We start from the raw sequence: 21,045 nt of genomic DNA on the forward strand, positions 1-21,045 counted from the left end.
ATTTTCACTGTTTGATCCAAATACATTATTATTGTAAATAAAAACAGAAAATGCTGGACAGGCTCGGCAGGTCTGGAAGCATCTGAGAAGAGAGAGAGAGAGAGACAGGGATAATGTTTGGAATCCGCGTCATTCTTCCTCCAGGGGGAAGAAAAGTCATGGAAACTCGAAACGTTTGGCAGGATTTTCCAGAAGGGCGAGCCGTGAAAAATGCCATGGCCGTTGGGGGGGGGGGGACTGGAAGATTCTGCAGGCGGCCAATAGCGAGCCGTCTCCGCCGCTGGAGAACTCGCTGGGGGAGGGAGCCTAGGGTGTGGTGTGGGGGAAGAGGCAGAGGCGGAATACCCCAGCCGTTAACTCGGCTTCTCTCGCCACCGACGCGGGACATTCAGGCTGAGACCTTCCGCCATTTTCTGTTGTTGGGGCGGGATTCTCCCGGCCTCCCGCCGTATTTCTTGTACGCCGTTCGCCGGTGGCGGGATTTCCTGCTCCCATCGCTGCCAATGGGAATTCCCATTGAAGCCACTCCACCCCGCCGGGAATCCCGCGGGCGGGGGTGCGCTGATGGCAGGATGAGGGAAACCCATGGTCCACAAACAGCCAGAAAATTCCAGCCTTTATTACAAATTTCCAGCATTCGCAGTATTTTGCTTTATTATTGTTCTTTGGCCTGCTTTCAGAACAGAGGTCAATGAATTGGATAGAATTGTCTGTTGTATGTGCTTCCCTGAGTGTAATAATTGTCCTTAATCCCAGTCATTGAAAAAGGAACAATTTATTGTCGAATGCGGATGTTGTACCACATATCTTTAGAATTGAATGGACTTTCAAAATGGGAAGTGTGATCTCCTCTTATCCATTTAGATTATGCAGATCACAAACGCAGCCACCCATTAGAACTCAGATGAATAACAGGGATGAGCACCCAGCATCCGAGCTATAAAATTCTGGCGTGAATCTAACGATGGTGAAGGAGATAACTGATTTGATGGGCCCGCTAACATTTGCAATGGCACAGAATCGCTCAGAAAGAAACTGGCCATTTATTTTCGTCTTCTTTCCAGAGATTATCCTATTTACAGGCACTCTTCTCCTGTCCGATTTCTGTTGGTGTATCATCTGTCACCAGACTTTTTCCATCTTCCCTTTGCCTCGTTTCCTAGGATCAAAACTGTTGCTGTGAATCTCGACAGGCAAGTGCAGTCAGCAGCTAAATGGCACAAATTAACAACACGAAAGCTCTTTATCAAGTGTTTTTTTTCCTCTTGAGAATTAACTTTATTTTGAACGTAAAGAGTTTCACTCATATTTTGTTAGGATAAATAGGACTATGACAACTTTACCTTTCTTCTTTTGTTTGAAGGCGACAGGTCCCTGCTTAGAACCTATGTCACTTCTTTTTTAATAATAAATTTAGCGTATCCAATTCATTTTTTCCAATTAAGGGGCAATTTAGCGTGGCCAATCCACCTAGCCTGCACATCTTTGGGTTGTGGGGGCGAAACCCACGCAAACATGGGGAGAATGTGCAAACTCCACATGGACAGTGACCCAGAGCCGGGATCGAACCTGGAACCTTAGCGCCATGAGGCAGCAGAGCTAACCCACTGCTCCACCGTGCTGCCCGAACCTATGTCACTTCTAACCAGCGTAAATGAGCCACGTTAGTAGCTCAGTTGATCAACTTTGTTGCTTTTTTGTTGGCTACACTATCAGTCGAGTGTTGTATAAATTGCGATCATTTAAAATTTGGCATTCCTGTGTTTGTCCTGATGAGTGCAAGATGAAATGTTTTGGCAACCTGTTTCTTTTGAGCAACACTATACAGATCGTTATCATCAAGCATGTGAGTACATTTCTGGGGAGCAAAAAACAATCCCATGTGAAATTGTACGTCAGGTAGTGTTCTCGGAGGCTTGAAGCCGTGACTGGATTCTGTAGTCCACTGGGTTTTGACTGGCAGAGGTCACACAATGAAACAATTAGACATCGAGCTCAGTGAAAATTACCAGTCTCCAGAGGAACTCGTAGTGAACTAGGCTTCAAGTACTTCACCACAACCACACAGGAAGCTGAAGTCGATTGTGGCTTTGGCTCAAAGAGTTGATTCTTCAATCCATTAAGTGTTGTTACCAAACACCAGCTGTTCTGCGCCTTGTATGAAATAATAAATTACCTAAATTTCTGACTTGAATGGGTCTATCATTATATAATTAAATATCTTCTGAACTGATTACTATATCAATAGTGATGGTGCTAAACTGTTATCAGAATCACAGAATTGTTATGACGCATTCAGCCCATCGTTTCTGCACCGGCTCCCTGGACGTGCATTAGGACTCAGTGTCATTCCCCTGCCTTTTCCCTGTATCCATGCCCGTTGCTTCTATTCAAATAATCACCTAATGTCCTTTTGAATGCCTCGATTGAACCTGCCTCCACCACACTTCCAGACAGCCCATTCCAAACCCCAACCACCCATTCTGCGACGAGGTTTATTTTCTCACGTCACATTTGTTCTTTTGCAAATCACTTTAAACCTATCGTTTAGGAGCAGTTTCTCCCTGTCTACTCTGTCCAGCCCCCCTCATGATTTTGAACCTCTCTGTCAAATCTCCTCTTAGTCTTCATCTCTACAGTGGGAACAGTCCCAACCTCCCCAATCTATCCTCAGAACTGAAATCTCTCCTCCTTGGAGCCATTCTTGTAAACCTGGGCCAACCCAGAAGTTGAAAAATCCTGTTGTGTGTAAAAATACACAATGCAATATATTGTGACATCCAAAGGGCAGGTAGAGATCGAGGAATGAATCCTGAAATCATTCCGTATTTGTTTGTGCATTTAAATTTGATGGGGCTGCTATGGCAAGGGAGTTGAGAGGGGGCATGTTGGAAAGGGCAGGGCGATGGGTGAATGCAGGGATGCAAAACAGTGGGAGTTGTCTCCAATTGGAAAACAGGGTGCCCAGGAAGGCGGCACAGCACCCATAACCCCTAATTCACTGGCCAACAGCCTGGAGAGGTAAGCCTCCCGGCTAAACATTGGACGTAGACCTCCTGCCGCCTGTTATATTGGTGCGGTTGTGAGATACCCAATTAAAGGCCTCAGTGGGCAGGCTGGTGGTGGACATGCTGCAAATGGAACGGCACGTTGATTTATGGGTTCACCCGCCTGTTTTCCAGTCCGCTGGTGCTCTGTAAAGATCTGCTCAAGGTGTAGCAGGATTCATGTCTGAGCTGATGTAATAGCCCCACGTAAAATTCTTCAGCATCCTCGAGACCATTAATAAAATGGTAAGAAGTCTTACAACACCAGGTTAAAGTCCAACAGGTTTGTTTCAAATCACTAGCTTTCGGAGCGCTGCTCCTTCCTCAGGTGAATGAGGAAGGAGCAGCGCTCCGAAAGCTAGTGATTTGAAACAAACCTGTTGGACTTTAACCTGGTGTAAGACTTCTGACTGTGCTCACCCCAGTCCAACGCTGGCATCTCCACATTAATAAAATGCTTTAGGAAGGCACCTGTAATTACATTTTTGTTTAAATCCTTATTAACATTCAAAATTACACGCCCATGTCTTTCTGATTGGTTTTCACTATCTGGTCTATTTTTAAACTCGGGAGCAATGAAATATTGATGGAACTCGGCCTCTTTCCATTTACACTAGTTGGATGGTCAGATAAGCAGCATTGGTCCATCAGTTTAAATCCAGGTTTAAAGGCTTCAAAAATGTCACATTAGATTTGAAGCCTGCATTAATAAAAGAATGAGCAGGATGCAATGCAAAGCACCCCCAAGCAGGAGGTGGGTTCACAGGCGGGAGTGGGGTGGAAGGAAAGGGATGTGCTCGGGCCTTTCCACCTCCATCTAATTTAGTCAAGGGCAGGAAGACCCGTGGATAACCTTCCTGTTCAGAGGCCAACTGGGGCCTTTAGGTAAGATCATAAGATGTAGAAACAGAAGTAGCCCATTCGGCCCATCGAGTCTGCTCCGCCATTCAACGGGATCATTGCTGATCTGATATAATCCTCAACTCTACTTTCCCGCCTTATCCCCACAATCCTTGATTCCCTGACTGATTAAAAATCTGTCTATCCCGGCCTTGAACATACTTAACGACCCAGCCTTTACAGCTCCCTGCGGTAAGAAATTCCACAGATTCACTACCCTCTGGGAAAGAAATTCCTCCTCATCCCTGTCTTAAATGGGCAACCCTTACTCTTTGATATTTCCTCTGGTCCTCGACTCTCCCACAAGTATCCTCTCAGTATCTATCCTGTCAGGCCCCTGAGAATCCTATATGTCTCAATAAGGTCGTCTCTCATCCTTCTAAACTCCAATGAGTACAGGCCCAACCTACTCACCCTCTCCTCATAAGAAAATACCTCCATCTTAGTAGCCACTAGGGCGTCCTTCTGCCACCAATGTTCTTTAACCAGCTGGAGGCAGAGGCTCCAATGCTGAGGCATCCTGCCCGAATAGCCTGTGTTTTGGTGAGGAAGGGGAGGGCAGGGTCCCTTCTACTTGGGCTCAGGATAGATCTGCTGGAGGTATGGGCTGCCCACATGTGAAGATCCCTTTCCTGCCCTCGCCCCTCCTCCCTTCCCTCGCCGAGGCCTCCCTGTCCAAAAACAAATGACTCCGCTATCTAACGGTGCTCTGTTTGTTTTCCTGGGCCTCAACAAGGCCCGCCCCGCCAAGACCACACGCAGTCTCATTTCTTGCTCTGAGGAACTCCGCTCGTCCCAATCTCTCAACCCCGTGATGTGACGCCCCGACCAACCCCTCCCCCCCCCCACCCCTGCAACTCACCTATTAGGGGTACTCGAGCCCCCTGCACCCCACATCACAAGGGCAGAACACTCTCGGGCCCAATCCCGGCGCAGGCAAAATGCCACCTGCGCACCTTGGCACTGCCAGCCTGGCACCTTGGCAGTGCCCCTGTAAGCCTGACAGTACCATGCTGTCACCCAGGTGGCACTGTCAGTGTGCCCAGGTGGTACTGCCAGGGTGCTAGGCTGGCAGTGCCAAGGTGCCTGGGTGGCATCAGCAGTGCAAGGGTGCCACCCTGCCCAGAAACCAGCCGCCCGGGGCCCTTCGATCACCTGGGAGGACCACCCCCACAAGTGCCGTTCCACCTGGACCCCGATTGCGCCCGGCTGGGGTCTCCTCGGCGAAGCCGGATGATCCCAGGAGCTAGTTCGATGCGCGTCGGCAGAATTAACGGAGCTTTTAAACTCACTAAACGCTGCAAGTCTGAATCCCACCATTGTAGACGGGTCCAGATTGCAACGTCTCGTGAGATCTCGTTAAATCTTGCAAGGCATAACCACCATCAGGAATCCCAGAAGATGCCCCTCCCGGGATCTTCCGGCCGCGTCCCGTCGTGATTCCGGTGGGACACGGCCGGGAAATTGCACACAATGCCTTTGTGGCTCCTTTTTCTTCAGTTTGATTATAATTAAAGATTTTTAAAAATTAGCTGCAGCAGTAATATATAAACACAGTGCAGTCACAATACTCTTTAGATTTTATGTTGAGTTAATTTTCTTTTTGAAATCAGAACAATGAAGCTTATAATAATGGTTGTTGAAGTTGCACAAAAATAGCTTGCTATTCTGATGCTCCCTGTCAACTGGTGTTTCATGTGGCTTCATGTATTTTTGTTCTTTTCCAGCATATGTTACTTTGAATTCAAAATGCTGAGTGTTTTTAATAAAACAAGTTTTTTTTTAAGAGTTCCCTGTGATCATCTCTTCAAACACTGGTACAATTACTGGTATTGTGTGGCATAATTCCCAGAACAGGGAGAGATATAGTCAGTGTGCAATAAAGAATGAAAACTTTTTTCAACATTAGGAAGTTAATAGCCAACTCTTTGCAATGATATATATATATATATATGTATACATATATATTTAAGTGTGCAAAAATCTTTTTACCATTTCCTTAATGACTGTGTCAAATAATTTCATTTCAATAGTGCGTTTTCAATATACTCTCGTGATATCGGGTGGCATGCTGGTTAGCACTGCTGCCTCACAGCGCCAGGGACCCAGGTTCGATTCCGACCTTGGGTGACTGTGTAGAGTTTGCACATTCTCCCGTGTCTGCGTGGGTTTCCTCCGGGAGCTCCAGTTTCCTCCCACAGCCCAATGATGTGCAGTTTAGGAGGATTGGCCGTGCTAAATTGACCCTTAGTGTCCAAAGGTTGGTTGGAATTACAGGAAATGTGGGATGGAGTGGGCCGAGGCAGGGTGCTCTTTCGGAGGGTTGGTGCAGACTCGATGGGCTGAACGACCTCCTTTTGCACTTTAGGAATTCTATGATTCTATGATATCCTTGGCAGGGTTGTCGGTCCCTCTGCAATCATTGTCCGGTTTAATTTCTCTTGATTAATTCGCTAATGTGCGCGTTGGGCAGAAGTGTAATAATAATAATCTTTATTAGTGTCACAAGTAGGCTTATATTAACACTGCAATGAAGTTACTGTAGAAATCCCCTAGTCGTCACACTACGGTGACCCAAGTCGGGAAATGAACCTAGGTGCTAACCACTGTGCTACTGTGTAGATGGCAAGTATTAAATGACATAGAGTATACTACATAGAAAGAAACCATTCAGCACAACTTATTGTTCACAAGCCACACAAATCTCTTCTAATTCTACCTGTCTCATCACAGCCTTTCAGCAAGCTGTAATCTTCCCATTCCTTTTTCTATGATCTCGTTCCCATTCAAAAGTATCTGAGCTATTTGCCTCAACCACTTGCTGTGGCAGCGAGTTGCACAATCTAACCACTCTCCCGAGCAAAGAAATTCCTAATTTCCCTGCTGGAATTATTAGTAACGACGCTGCAATTATTCATGGTCCCTTGGTTTGGATTTCCCTGCAAGTGGAAATATTCTCTCTACAAAAGATCCAGTGCAGCCTGTTTGTAAATTATAAAATCCTCCCGTCAGATCAACCTTCTCGCCTGGTTCAAACTGGTACCTCTTCTTGACCCTTGTGCCACTTGCTTTGTGCTCACCCAGGTCCTGCCACCTTACGCTTGATCCCCTCAGCTTTTTCTGGCATTGTCTTCCCCACCGTACTCTCAGTTATGTTCCTCCCTCTGGGAATTAAGAGCTTCCATCAGATTATAGTGGCCATTTCAGCTTTTGTTCCCTGAACAGCAAGATATTAGACAGTGTTTTTTGATGGCCGGGTTGGCAAGATCGCGGCCCGAATTTTTAAAAAATTTAGAGTACCCAATTAATTTTTTCCAATTAAGGGGCAATTTAGCGTGGCCAATCCACCTAGCCTGCACATCTTTGGGTTATGGGGGTGAAACCCACGCAGACATGGGGAGAATGTGCAAACTCCACATGGACAGTGACCCAGAGCCAGGATCGAACCTGGGACCTCGGCTCCGTATGGCAGCAGTGCTAACCATTGCACCACCGTGCTGCGCTCGCTTCCCGTATTTACAGAACCTAGAGCCAGAAATGAGCCCCCGCAAGCTTCTCGCCATTGCTGGCTGTCTCGCCGTCTGATTCGTCAGACCCGCACCTCAACGTCTCGCCACTAACAGGAGGGAGCGACTTTTAAACCCACCCCCGCCACTCACTCCCAGTCAACACACAAACACGGCAGCGCGCTGACCTGCTCCTTGCTTTGGCAGTGCCAGCCCGGCCAGGCTTCTCGGCTTCGTTGATGCGAGACGGGGCATCCTGTTCCCCTGAGGGGGTCAGAGCACCAGCAGCAGGGTCGCCAGTGCTGTCTGGAAGGTGGTGGCAGTGGCTGTCATTGGGGCAGCATGACCGGGAGGACCTTCATACAATGTAGGAAGAAGACCAACGGCCTTCACCGAACTGCAAGGGTAAGTTACCACCTCTCCCCTGGCATCAGTTCCACCTGCCACCCCTCAAATTCCCAAACCACCCCACCACAGCACAAATCACTGACTGACACCTCGCATCCTCCCCACACCCGATCTTCGTGCTTATTCCGCAGAACCCACTGGCATCCACCAGCACAACTCCTTATTTATTAAACGGTCAACAGTATCTTTATACAAAAAGATGAAAAAACTATTTAACAGCCATTTAGCACAATAACCATTAACCAACAAGGAAAATGCACCGTGCCTTATACACACAGGTACCTTTTCGCTGCAAAATATTGGTACAAACACACAACTACAACAGTCCATTTATACAAAGAAAACCAAATAAACTGTCAACAGTACAATAAAGTCACCAGCAATCTGCAAAACAATTTCTTCAACAGCTTCACCAAGTTGTTCATTCGGATCAAGCCGCCTTTCTCTCCCCATCCCGCAGCTCCGAGGAGTAGACACTCAACAGTGGGAAACCATACTGGAAAGTCACACCGAAGCAGAGCACGGTAGACGAGAGAACGAGCACCCCTTCCCCCTGTCCTGCAATAGCAGCATATCATCATCAAAAAGCAGAGCCTGTGAGAGCTGAAATTCAGCATAGATTCGATGCTTGTTCACTGGTATCACCTTCTTCATCTTCTTCCCAGAAGTTTGAAGATCCCAGCGATCGCCACCTGTGCTGCCCTTACACATTCCACAGAGGGTCACATCGAGCCCTTTATGTCCACCATCCATTTCCTCCGTTGCTTCCATCTCTCAACAATCGTCTCCGCCAATTGTTGGCCCTCTCCCTACCGCCTGCACTCATGGTGTGATTAAGTGTAAAGTCTCACACATTGGAACAAAAACAAGAGAACCTAGTGAATAGTAATGAACTAACTGGGGATTGATTGAAAGAAATAATAATAACTTTTTATTGTCACAAGTATGAAGTTACTGTGAAAAGCCCTTAGTCGCCACATTCCGGCGCCTGTTCGGGTGAGCTGATACGGTAAGATTTGGGAGTGGGAGACTTTGCATTGATCACATGCAGGCTCTGCAGAGCAGTAATTGACAAATCAATTAACAAATCCTGTACCTACCCATGGACTGTAGCGGTTCAAGAAGGCAGCTCACCACCATCTTCTGGAGAGCAATCAGGAATGGGCATTAAATGCTGACCTCGCCAGAGATGCCCACGTCCCAGAATTGGATTTAAAAACGGTACAAGTGAGTTGAGTTTGGTTCTGAGGATGTCCTGCTAAAGCTGTAGAGTGTTCTTGTCCCTAAGCTCCAAAGTTAAAGAATTCTAGGCCTGAGAGCAATTCAGTGAAGCGTGTTGAGGCTGATCTATTCTGTCAAGTATCTTCGTTATCAAGCCTGGTTAGAAATTTTGGACGTGAAAGGTGCTGAATTGAAGCAAAACATTATGGAGGCTCAGGCATTATGCTCTGAAGCAGCTGTTGGAAATTAAACTCCATTCGCAAAATCTGGAATATATAGCTCATAATGGTGACCATGACAACTATCATTGTTTGTCATAAAAACCCATCTGGTTCACCAATGTCCTTTAGGGAAGGACATCTTCTGTCTGGAGTCACTCCAGACCCACAGCAATGTGGGTGACCGTTAACTGCCCTCTGAAATGTCCGAGCAAGCCACTCTATTCAAGGGCATATACGGATGGGCACCAGATGCTGACCTTACATGTGATGCTCAATCTCCCATGAAAGAATAAAAACTAGAAAGTGCTGTTTCTGAACAGTTTGTCAAATTGCACCACTGGGCAAGACGCCATGGGTTTAATAAGCTGGTTTGTGTGTATAGATAGCTTTGTATTGCAATATTGCACCATTGTAGCTCTGGTTTCTGGCTGAACCTACACAAATATGGATAATGCAGAAACACTATGCAGCATACACTGAGTCTTTGGCCTGGGTGGAACAGTACAACTGTACACATGTTTCTGATACAAAAGGCAAAGATTCCTCTCTCTAAAGTGTATAAATGTGACGACTGGGAATTGGAATTGTTAGGAAATTGGATCAAAGATGCACATGGCAATTTAGGGGTTAACAGCCTGAGAGTAAAACTGCTAGCATTGAGTCTGAGTTATACGCCCACACCTGGACTGAGTTACATCATTCCATTCAGAGTTAAACTCATTACTGGGAATACACAGGATATCCCTGTTCAGCCGGGGTGATTCACTCAAAATCCATTGTCCTCTGGGACACTCTTGTTTCGCCAGCCATTAACCCATTGCAGAGTCTGATGGCCTCTTTTGTTTGTAAATTGGAGGTTAGTTGCACATTCATAGCATGGCCCTGTTCTTTTGTGCAAATGGGAGTGGGTGATCAAAAGTCCAGATAGCCAGGGCAGTACGGTGGTGCAGTGAGTTAGCCCTGCACCCTCATGGTGCCGAGGTCCCAGGTTCGATCCCGGCTCTGGGTCACTGTCCATGTGGAGTTTGCACATTCTCCCCGTGTTTGCGTGGGTTTCGCCCTCACAACCCAAAGATGTGCAGGGTAGGTGGATTGGCCACGCTAAATTGCCCCTTAATTGGAAAAAATGAATTGGCTACTCTAAATTTATAAAAACAAAAGTCCAGATAACGATAATGGGTTCAAGTCCTGGATACGTCTGGACAGAACCATCTTTGAGTAGCTGAGTGGAGCTCAGAGAGATAAAAGAATCCTGTTCAAACAGGTGGGAGCAGAAGGATTTGGAGAACGACCGAGAAAAGCCATGAAAAAACTGTCACAGAGATAGGCTTTCGGACAGGGTCTGAAAGAGCCTCACTACCAACAGGAATATGGTCTGCAATGTAGGTATCATTTTTGCCTGTCTGTGTAAGTAGAATTGAGTGCTATATGTCAATTTTACGTGCTGATGAATGGGAAATTGCAGGATTAAGACATACACGTAAGCTGCTCTTGTTAGATTTCAAGTTTAAATGTTTAAATATTGTTTTTCTTTTGTTATGCTGAGATTTTGTTTGTAATAAGAACCCAAGCGCAATTTCTCAGCAATCACTCCTGGAGCGAATCGGTCCTTCCACACAGCTTTAAAAAGTATGGTGGTTCTGCTCCAGTGGCTTAGCCACTGTTGGGATCTGGTCTGGCGTCCGAAACAATCAATGCCTGACAAACTGAATTCCAAATGATCTTGGGACAGTTTCTGCGTTTAGAGAGTTTATGATGGGCTGGCTCCAACAGCAGGAGTGCAGAGAACCAGGCGGTAAATCGTCTCAAGTTTAAAACCCTGGCCTTGTCATAAAACCACAGGTTGAGGGTCATTTGCTTACTTGAGGTGGAAACATGGTGGCAGTGCCAAGCCAGTCTGGCACAGGACAGGAAACCCAGGAAGGGACTAACAAGCAGCTAACTTCTATTCTGAACTCCCAGAGAGTCGGTTGGAGGGGTATCTCTTCTGTACTATCAATTTTCTTTAGTTGGGAATGCAGGATAGAATCAAGCAGGGTTGGGATCAGTCCTCCTCTACAGCCCGATCAGTTTTGGCGATACAAGGTATATCTTCTTTCCTTTTCCTCTGAAAATCTCACGTTTAAAAGTTAATCTCAGTTAGTTTGGGGAGTGTGAAGAAATGCTTTCCCTCCAATGGTATTTCAGGGCGTATTTACATTTTGAAGTAAACAGGGGTGAATAAACTTCTGATGTGAATGGCATTTGCCAATGGCAAGCGGTTCAGCATTGCCCGCCACTCATTCCTGTACCCACGTATTGTGGCAATGACATTAGACCGAAAATGAAATTATACTTGAGGCGCAGAGTCTGAAAGGTGGAAAGTGTTTATATTTTCAATTGCCAAGCTGTTGATAAGAAATGATTGGAAGCCGAAATATTTAACAAACAGGAGTCCTAAACAAGCGAAAGGATTCTATGGCATACAGGCTGAAGCAGTGGTGGGTACCCCATTGCCCGGGTGGGCCCCATACAGCCCATCTGGGTTCTGAGTGTGGCCCACGAGACGTTTTGTTGACCGGTGCCCACATGCAGGGTTGCCACATTCTGCTGATTCCTGCCGGCGTGGTTTATTTCCCTGCTGGTATGACTGATGTGATACGCACGTAAAGAAAGGGTGAGTGAAGAGAGGTGCGTGCTGAATCACACAACATCGACTGTGAGAGCCGTGTGAATATTGATTTTGTTTTACCATTTAAAGTTGATAGATCTATTAATTTATAAGTGATTAAGCATTTTCTCTAACTCGTTATGAAATATTCAGCGGGTATTAAATGTATTTAATTTTATTCACGGGGTCAGAGTTAGTGAACAAGCTTGATTTCAATCTTGTGGTCCACTGAGATGAAGACCGTTCATGGGGCCCACTCACTGGCCCAGGTCACTAGGCTAAAGGAAATTATTTTCATGTGAAATTGGGTCCAACCTGTGGAAGATTACCAGAACATCAACATTTCAAGTTGTGTATCAGCTTTATAAACCATAGCAGATTGGACTTTTCCACTGAATTGATTTTTGCAGGATTGCTATTGAATGATATTTTCCATGTGAGACAAAGTATTTTTTTCTCCATACCACAGAAGTACACAAACTATCAAGTGAGCCATCTCTTGATATTATTATTTTGGTTACCTGTTCACTCTTTGTTGTAATTGCAAAGGGCACCCACTTAAAATTTATACATTCCAGGCTGAATAACACCAACATTCAACTAATGTTACGTAAGTATAGTTCAAAAATCCTATGTGCAGATATTAAATATTTATAAGGAGTAAATTAACACTGGAAACCTGTTAATGTTAGAAGCATTGGTTTAGTTGACAACCTTATTGTCATCAATTTTACATGTTTCATGAAAAATTCAATGTGATAACAATTGCAATGAAATAATCATTTACATATTTAATAACTAAAAGGACTTATTCTTCATTCCAATTTCAATAAGTAATTATAGAATTTACAGTGCAGAAGGAGGCCATTCGGCCCATCAGGTCTGCACCGGCCCTTGGAAAGAGCACCCGACTTAAGCCCACACCTCCACCCTATCCCCGTAACTTGTAACCCCACCTAACCTTTTGGACACTAAGGGCAATTTAGCATGGCCAATTCACCTAACCCGCACACCTTTGGACCGTGGGAGGAAACCGGAGCACCCGGAGGAAACCCACACAGACACGGGGAGGAAGTGCAAACTCCACACAAACAGTCACCCGAGGCCGAATTGAACCGGGGTCCCGGGAGCTGTGAGGCAGCAGTGCTAACCACTGTGCCACCTGTGTTTTCTACTTCCGTGTTATGGGCATTGCTGTGATGTCACAGAACCCTTACAGTATTGCCAATCACGTGTTCACTGACCCTCCGAAAGAGCACCCTACCAATGCCTGCTCACCCTCCCTATCATCGTAACCCCAGAAGCCCACCTAATCGTTGGACACGAAGGGTGAAAGTTCACATGGCCAATCCACCTAACCTGTACGTTGGCAGCTGCTATTGCCACTGTTCTGAAAACAGCTCCAAATGTTATCACTTGCCCATACGTTCAGTTTCTCATGGCTGGTATTTGGAAAATTTGCCCATTCCTAGTTGCCCTTGAACAGAGAGGTTTGCTTGGCCATTTCAGAGTCAATCACATTGCTGTGGGTCTGGAGTCACATGTCGGCCAGACCACGTAAGGATGGCAGATTTCCTTCCCTGAAGGGCGTTCGTGAGTTAGATGTTTTTTTTTACAACAATCAATGATAGTTTCTCAGCCACGATTACTGAGACTAGTTTTATATTGCGGTGAGATTTGAACCCATGATTTGTACCAGAGCCGTCGTCTATGGATTACTAGTACAGTGCATTACCAATATGCAATGATCTCCCCCAAACGTTGCAAACATGATTGAAATTCTTTCAGCCAGTGGCCCACTTCAGAATGCCAATATCCAGTACAATCTGCAACTGTGGAAAACTAAGGAGAATCTATTTTACTTGTTTTAAGAATGATGATTTCCACAATTAGACAAAGGAGGTTGTGTGGCTCTGAGGATCTGGGGTGGGGGGGGGGTGGGGGGGGGAATAAATTTCTCTGATAGCTTTGTGTAACGTCATGGGGAAATCGCAGAACCCTGCTCCTTTACCTTGGGATCCTCCTCTTGCCAGAATGGACTGGGAGCAGACACCTTTAGGTACATCTATGACAGAACAGTGGGACGTATTCGGGAAAGAAATAGGGAGAGTACAGGGCCAACATATTCCAACAAAGAAAAAGGATGGGGCCACCAAATCCAGTGAACCCTGGTTATCGAGGGGCATACAGCATTGGATAAAGAGAAAAGGGGAGGCTATTGGCAGATATCGAGGGCTCAAAACAGTAAAAGCCCTTGAGGCGTTTAGAATGTGCAAGAGGGAATTTAAAAAGGAAATTAGAAGAGCAAAAAGGGGACATGAAAGGACAGTCAGGTAAAGTAAAGGAAAATCCTAAATTGCTTACAAGTACATTAAGGGTAAAAGGATAACTAGGGAAAGAGTGGGGCCCATTAAGGACCACAGTGGTAATTTGTGTGTGGAGCCAGAAGATTAGGTAAGCTTCTAAATGAATACTTTGTGTCGGTGATCGCTAGTGAGAGAGATGGTGTGGATATAGAAATCAGGGAGAAAGTTTAAGGATCCTTCCTCCTGTTGATGTAGGTGAAGACAATGCATTTGACATAGTCTACTTGGACTTCAGCAAGGTTTTTGGTAAGGCCCCACATGCGAGACTGATAGCGAAGGTAAGAGTCCATGAAATTTGGCAAATTGGATCCGGGATTGGCCGAATGGTGGAAGCAGAGGATGATGGTGAAGAGGTCTTTTTCTAACTGGAAGCCTGTGTCCAGTGGGGTCCCGCAGGGATCAGTGTTGGGGCCCTCGCTGTTTGTGGTTTATACAAATGATTTAGACTTGAATATAGGAAGGTTGATCAGTAAGTTTGCAGATGATACGGAAATTGGTGGGGTGGTAATTAGTGAAGAGGATAGCCTTAGATCACAGGAGGACATGTACGGGCTGGTCAGATGGGCCGATAAGTGGCAAATGGAATTCAATCCGGATAAGTGTGAGGTGATGCACTTGAGCAGGACAGACAAGGCAAGGGGATACATGATGAATCCCTGGGAAGCACCAAGGATCAGAGGGCCCTTGGTGTGCATGTACAGTGGTCCCTTAAGGCAGCAGAGCAGGTGATTACAGTGGTTAGGGAGCAGGAAGGTTATGCTAGAACTGTATAAAATGTTGATTAGGCCACAGCTAGAGTATTGTGTGCAGTTCTGGAATCCACATTATAGGAGGGATGTGAAGCACTGGAAAGGGTGCAGAGGAGATTTACCAGGAGGTTGCCTAGGCTGGAGAAATTTAGTTATGAAGAGAGACGGGATAGACTGGGTTTGTTTTCCTTGGAGCAGAGGAGACTAAAGGTGATGAGATGTATACAATCATGAGGGGCATAGACAGAGTAGACAGGGAGAAACTTTTTCCCTTGGTGGAGGAGTCAATGACCAGGCGGCACAGATTTAAGGTAAAGGGGCAGGATGTTTATAGGGGATGTGAGGAAAGTCTTTATTTCACCCAGAGGGAGTCTGGAACTCGCTGCCTGAAAGGGTAGTGGAGGCAGAAACCCACATAACATTGGATAAGTATTTCGATGTGCCCTTGCGATGCCAAGGCATACAGGGATATGGGGCAAATGCTGGAAAATGGAATCCGCATACTTATGTGATTGTTTTTGACAGACGCTGATGCGATGGGCAGCAGGGCCTTGACTGTGCTGTAGACGTCTCTAACTCTATGCGTCTCCGATGTGCCATCTCAGTCAACTGAGGAAGAGAGTATTTGAGAATCTCAAGCCTGAGACTAAGGTCATAATTTACCAGGCAGCACTGATCTTTTCTGGTAGCGATAAGGCACTCCAGACCTTCTGCCTGGTGAACATGTCTGAAGGAGTCCATTTGCTGTCTTTTAATATTATTAAAGAATTTTCTTGATCTTTTGGCCTCACTCTGTATTCTTCATTAGTTAATGTGATATTATTACATCTGGTTTTCAGCCAGCTCCTGTTTTTTCCACTTGAGCACTTAAAACCATTCATTTTGCTGTGCGCATAGTTCACATTTCAACGGTCTTCCCTTCTCTTGTTCCTTTTTGAATGCCGTCCGTTTTGTAATACCTTCCATATCTGAACCATCTTTCCTTGTTCTCTCCATAGTTCCTGCCTGACCTGAGCATTTCCAATATTTCTGTTTCATTTCCTTTGGCAACAAAAGCAGACTTTTTTAGATCACCTTGGAACAATGGAGGTGCTGTGATTGGCCCACACATTTCAGGCCTATGAGGGTGAAATATTGGCCAGGGTTCCGCTTCTCACATCTCAAAGTGAGCCCAGAGAAAGGGAAAGATCAAAATCGGTCTGTGTACGATGCCCCTCAAGACTGAGCTGTGGGTGCTCACTAGTCAGGCATGAGTCCCCATCTTTGTGTGAAGGAAGTAAATTGGAAGGGGTGCAAAGTTAAGTTTTCGAATCCAAATTGGTCATAACGAGGCAACATTTTGTAAATGCATTCCCTAAAACTGCTTCTCTAATTACATACCCAACTTTATAGTGCGTGTTCTCAGCCATGTGCTGGAGGCGAAGACATATGGAAGCTATAATTGTGATTGTCCCTTTCTAATGGAGAAATAGTGTGGTTGAGTTTTATTCAGTGTAATGTTTCCATATTGAAATAATGGCTATCAGCTGTCTGATTTGTTGACAATCCCTCGATAGGATTTGCATGGGAAAAATTTAGTTAATCACCTTTCATCTGAACCATAACTTATCAGGAGCAAACGAGTCAGGAAGTGAAACAGGTAACGATCAGTTCAACGGAGGACATAACTGTCCTTGTTGATAATGGAGTGATCATAATGAGTAGTATTGGAGAAATGGGTAGGTAACTAGTTGCCGTCAAACAGCAGAGAGCGAGGCAAGACTCGGTCCACAACCTTTCCCAATCCCAGAAGTGTCTATCCTTCCACCTGAATTCACGATGACCACTGATCTGCTGAACAATAAATCATACAATTCCCACAAAAGGCTTCAAGACTTCAATGTGGATTTCAGCCTGCCACCTAGTCATATTGTTTGAGCAACCTGCTTGGCATAGCTGGTCCCAATCTGCTGGAGTACAAGTCAGTCCTCATTTACTCTCTGCAGACAAGACCTATCCTGCCTCTGTCAGAGTCACATCTGTTCTCGGTGACATCTTCATTCCTTTGTTTCAGCAGCTATTAAAGTTGCACAAACTCCCTATCCTGATGGGTAATGACATTCAAGGAGGCCCATTCGTAGCTTAGGACCTCATCATGATGATTATTTAAAATGTTTTTAAAAATTATTTCACAGGTTGTGGGCATCGTTGGCTCGGCCAGCATTTATTTCCCATTCCTAATTGGCCTTGAGAAGGTGGTGGTTGGCCACTTGTTGAGCCACTGCAGCCCATGTGGTGTAGATACACCCACAGTGCTGTTAGGGAGGGAGTTCCAGGATTTTGACCCAGCGACAGTGAAGTAATGGTGATATATTGATACAGGTGAGTGACTTGGTGGGGTTCCCAGGCGACTATTTGTTCCGGCCTTCCAGGTGGTGCAGATTGTGGGTTTGGAAGGTGCTGTCAAAGGAACCTTGATGAGTTGCTGCAGTGTATCCTGTAGACAGTACACATGGCTGCCACTGAGGATCGGTGGTGGAGGGAGTGAATGTTTCAGGTGCTGGATGGGGTGCTAGGCAAATAGACTGAGTGTTCTAGGCATGGAGAGTATTCCATCACACTCCTGACTTGCGCTTTGTAGAGGGCGGACAGGCTTTGGAGATCAGGAAGTGGGGAACTCGCTGCAGGATTCCCAGCCTCTGACTTGCTTTGGTAGCCACAGTATTTATATGGCTGGATCAGTTAAGTTTCTGGTCAGTTGTAACCCCCCCCAGGATATTGACAATGGGGGATTCCGCAATGATAATGCCATTGAATGTCAAAGGGAAATAGTTAGATATTCTCATGTCGGGAGTGGGCATTGCCTGGCACTTGTGATGCGCAAATGTCACTTGCCACTTATCGAGTCTGCATATTCTCCAGATCTTGTTTGATTTGGACACAGACTGCTTCAGCATCTGAGGAGTCGCGAATGGTGCTGAACATTGTGCAGTCATCAGCGAACATCCCCACTTCTGACCTTATGATGGAGGGAAGGTCATTGATGAAGCATCTGGAGATCATTCATTTTCGTCAGATATAAAGTGTTTGGTGGGAGAGGAATACTGGATATATTGCTGTAAAACAAACTTACTGAGCCAAAGGATGTTCTCACTCTCAGAGTGTTTTCATTGCACCTTTACTTTCCATATATTCTGAGATACATCGCAACATTGCTGGGTTTTTTTATCTCGTGTATAATTTTGGTATTTTAAAGCATCCATCAATCCTTCAGTTCAGAAGAGATAAGAGCCTAATGATAGATTACGATGCAGTTTGGTCATTATGCACAGTAGTGCCCATATTGCTCTCTGGAAAGACATGGATACATGATAAATGGTTTCATTTTATTCCTTAAAAGAGATATACTGCTTTCATGTACAAACGCAACTCATTTTGAAATCCGAGCTTTTTTAAATTTATTACTTTGAGCTGAATGCAGAAGGCCAGGAATGAGTTCAAAGTAATAGGAGTTGATTTTCATCTTCACTGCTGGGGCAGTACTTTGATGGAGTTGATTGCCACCTTGTTATAAAACCTGCCTGATTTCTATTTCATTCTTTTTAATGGAGTGGAAACCATTTGATTTCATCAAGATGTTGATGATCTGCATCAGATTATTGCCTAGATCAGGAAGATAAAACTACCCAATGGGGATGACATTTAATTTTCATTATTAATTAACTTCAGTCCATTTTGAAATGCATGTGAATAACTTAAGGGGATGGATTTCCTGCACCTCCTGAAGGTCACCCAGTAAATCAGAGCGAGCTTTAATAGATAAGGCACTTGGTCAAGGAAAACTATGTCCGCTTCTTTGTCAACCGATCACTGCAGTTGGGTCACAATTCCCGTCCTAACAGCACTGGAGATGTAGCTACACCACATGGACTGCAGTGGTTCAAGGGTGTGTCTCACCAGCACTCTCTCAAGGGCAATTACGGTTGGGCAACCATCTTGTCATCATGATGTTATGACAGGGGGAATACCGAAACCAAGTTCCAAACCACTCTTCTCCCCAACCCAATTCCTGGATTTTCCAGTATAACTACTCTCCCCGATAAGAGAACACAGGACAATAGTGAAGATCTGAAGTAATTAAAGTCAGTATTAAGGACTCCAGGTGTTTATTTCAATGTTATACTGTTGATCCTCGTGTTTCCATTCAGCTTTATTTGAATGGGGTAGTGTCGGAGTGGGATTGGGAGTTGCACTAGCAAGCAAACAGGTGGTTCAGCATTGCTGCTGTGCCCAGAGCATAGATGGGCAGCACGTTAGCACAGTGGTTAGCACTGTTGCTTCACAGCTCCGGTTCGATTCTTGGTTTGAGTCACTGTCTGTGCGGAATCTGCACGTTCTCCCCGTGTGTGCGTGGGTTTCCTCCGGGTGCTCCGGTTTCCTCCCACAGTCCAAAGATGTGCATGTTAGGTGGATTGGCACTGCTAAATTGCCCCTTGGTGTCCAGGAGGTTGGGTAAGGTTACGGGGACAGGGCAGGGGAGCAGGTCTCGGTAAAATGCTCCTTTGGAGGGTCAGTGCAAACCCGATGGGCCGAATGGCCTCCTTCTGCACGGTAGGAACTCTATGGATTCTATGCTTGAATTTTGTGCTCCAACCCTGCCTCACCACATTCATCCGCTTATAGTGTTAACAAACATTTCCTGTTGAACTGATCATATATGGTTATTTTATGGAATTATCACTGATCAAAATGATGTTGTTTGAGGTATTCTATTTTACAACCCAAAAGTTGCATTATGCGTTGAATAATGGGTTTTTAGCTCATAATGGGCACGATTGAATGGCCATGCAGGGGCCGAAAAGCAGCTCGTTACGGCACAACATGGCCAACAGAAGCCGGGAAACAGTTCTCCCAGGATCTATCCAGCTCGCAGCGCCTTACATGACCTAATGCAATCTAGTTGTCCTTCAGAAGGTGTTGGTGAGCTGCCTTTTTAAACCGCTGCTGTCCCTGAGGTGTAGGTAGACACACTGTGCTGTTAGGGAGGGAGTTCCAGGATTTTGCCCCAGCGACAGTGCAAAAACGGCAATTTATTTCCAAGTCAGGATGGTGAGTGGCTTGGAGGGGAACCTCCAGGCGGTGGGGTTCCCAGGTATCTGCTGCTCTTGGCCTTCCAGATGGTCGTGGGTTTGGAAGGTGCTGCCTCAGGAACCTTGGTGAGTTACTGCAGTGCATCTTGTAGATGGTACACACAGGTCCAATGTTTGTCTGTGGTGGAGGGATTGAATGTTTGTGGAAGGGGGAGCAATCAAGCGGGCTGCTTTGTCCTGGATGGTGTTAAGCCTCTTGAGTGTTGTTTGGCCTCCACTCACCCAGGCAAGTGGAGAGTAGTCCATTACACTCCTGAGTTGTGCCTTGTAGATGGTGGACAGGCTCTGGGGATGTCAGGAGGTGAGTTACTCGCCATAGGATTTCTAACCTTTGACCTGCTCTGGTAGCCACAGTATTAATATGACTAGTTCAGTTCAGTTTCTGATCAATGGTAACCCCCAGGATGTTGATTGATGTTGGTTGAGAAATAACTATGGCCAAAGTACTGGGCGAGCTCCCCTCTCCCTTGTTGAATAGTTCCCGGGGACGGTTTACCTCCACCTGAGGGGCAATCTACTTCACGTCAGTGTGGGCGTAGATGATGTGTTCAGAGTCTCCTGCATTTTGAATTGGAGAGCAAAACTGCAGGTCAGTGATAGGGCCTGACCTGAAAGTACAAGTAGCTTTTGAAATTTCTCAAACGGACCCATCTGTAAAGGGGGATGTACAAATGGATGTACATCGAAATTGATGAATGTGGCACTTAGCTTGGAATCTGTTAGCCCCAATGTGTAGCAGTCAGAACTGGCAGATCGAAACAGGAGCTTGGGATTTGCCTGCTGGCTATTTAGACTCTTTATGGAGCCACGTAAAGGTCATTGGTTTGAGTGGTGGCTCAAGGATTCTC

The 21,045-nt window shown here is 45.7% G+C and overlaps 1 protein-coding gene and 1 long non-coding RNA gene across 6 annotated transcripts in view; one reads left to right on the forward strand and one right to left on the reverse strand.

The window, feature by feature from the left end:
• Positions 1 to 9,274, reverse strand: part of LOC140384936 (uncharacterized) — a 63,028-nt gene extending 53,754 nt beyond the window's left edge. The window contains exon 1 of the long non-coding RNA XR_011933230.1: positions 8,962 to 9,274. This is a non-coding gene — a long non-coding RNA (uncharacterized lncRNA). The remainder of the gene's footprint in view (positions 1 to 8,961) is intronic.
• Positions 1 to 21,045, forward strand: part of lrp4 (low density lipoprotein receptor-related protein 4) — a 495,226-nt gene that overhangs the window by 99,282 nt on the left and 374,899 nt on the right. The gene's annotated exons all lie outside the window — the stretch shown is intronic.

The sequence above is a fragment of the Scyliorhinus torazame genome, chromosome 10 (assembly GCF_047496885.1).
Source record: "Scyliorhinus torazame isolate Kashiwa2021f chromosome 10, sScyTor2.1, whole genome shotgun sequence".
NCBI lineage: Eukaryota > Metazoa > Chordata > Chondrichthyes > Carcharhiniformes > Scyliorhinidae > Scyliorhinus > Scyliorhinus torazame.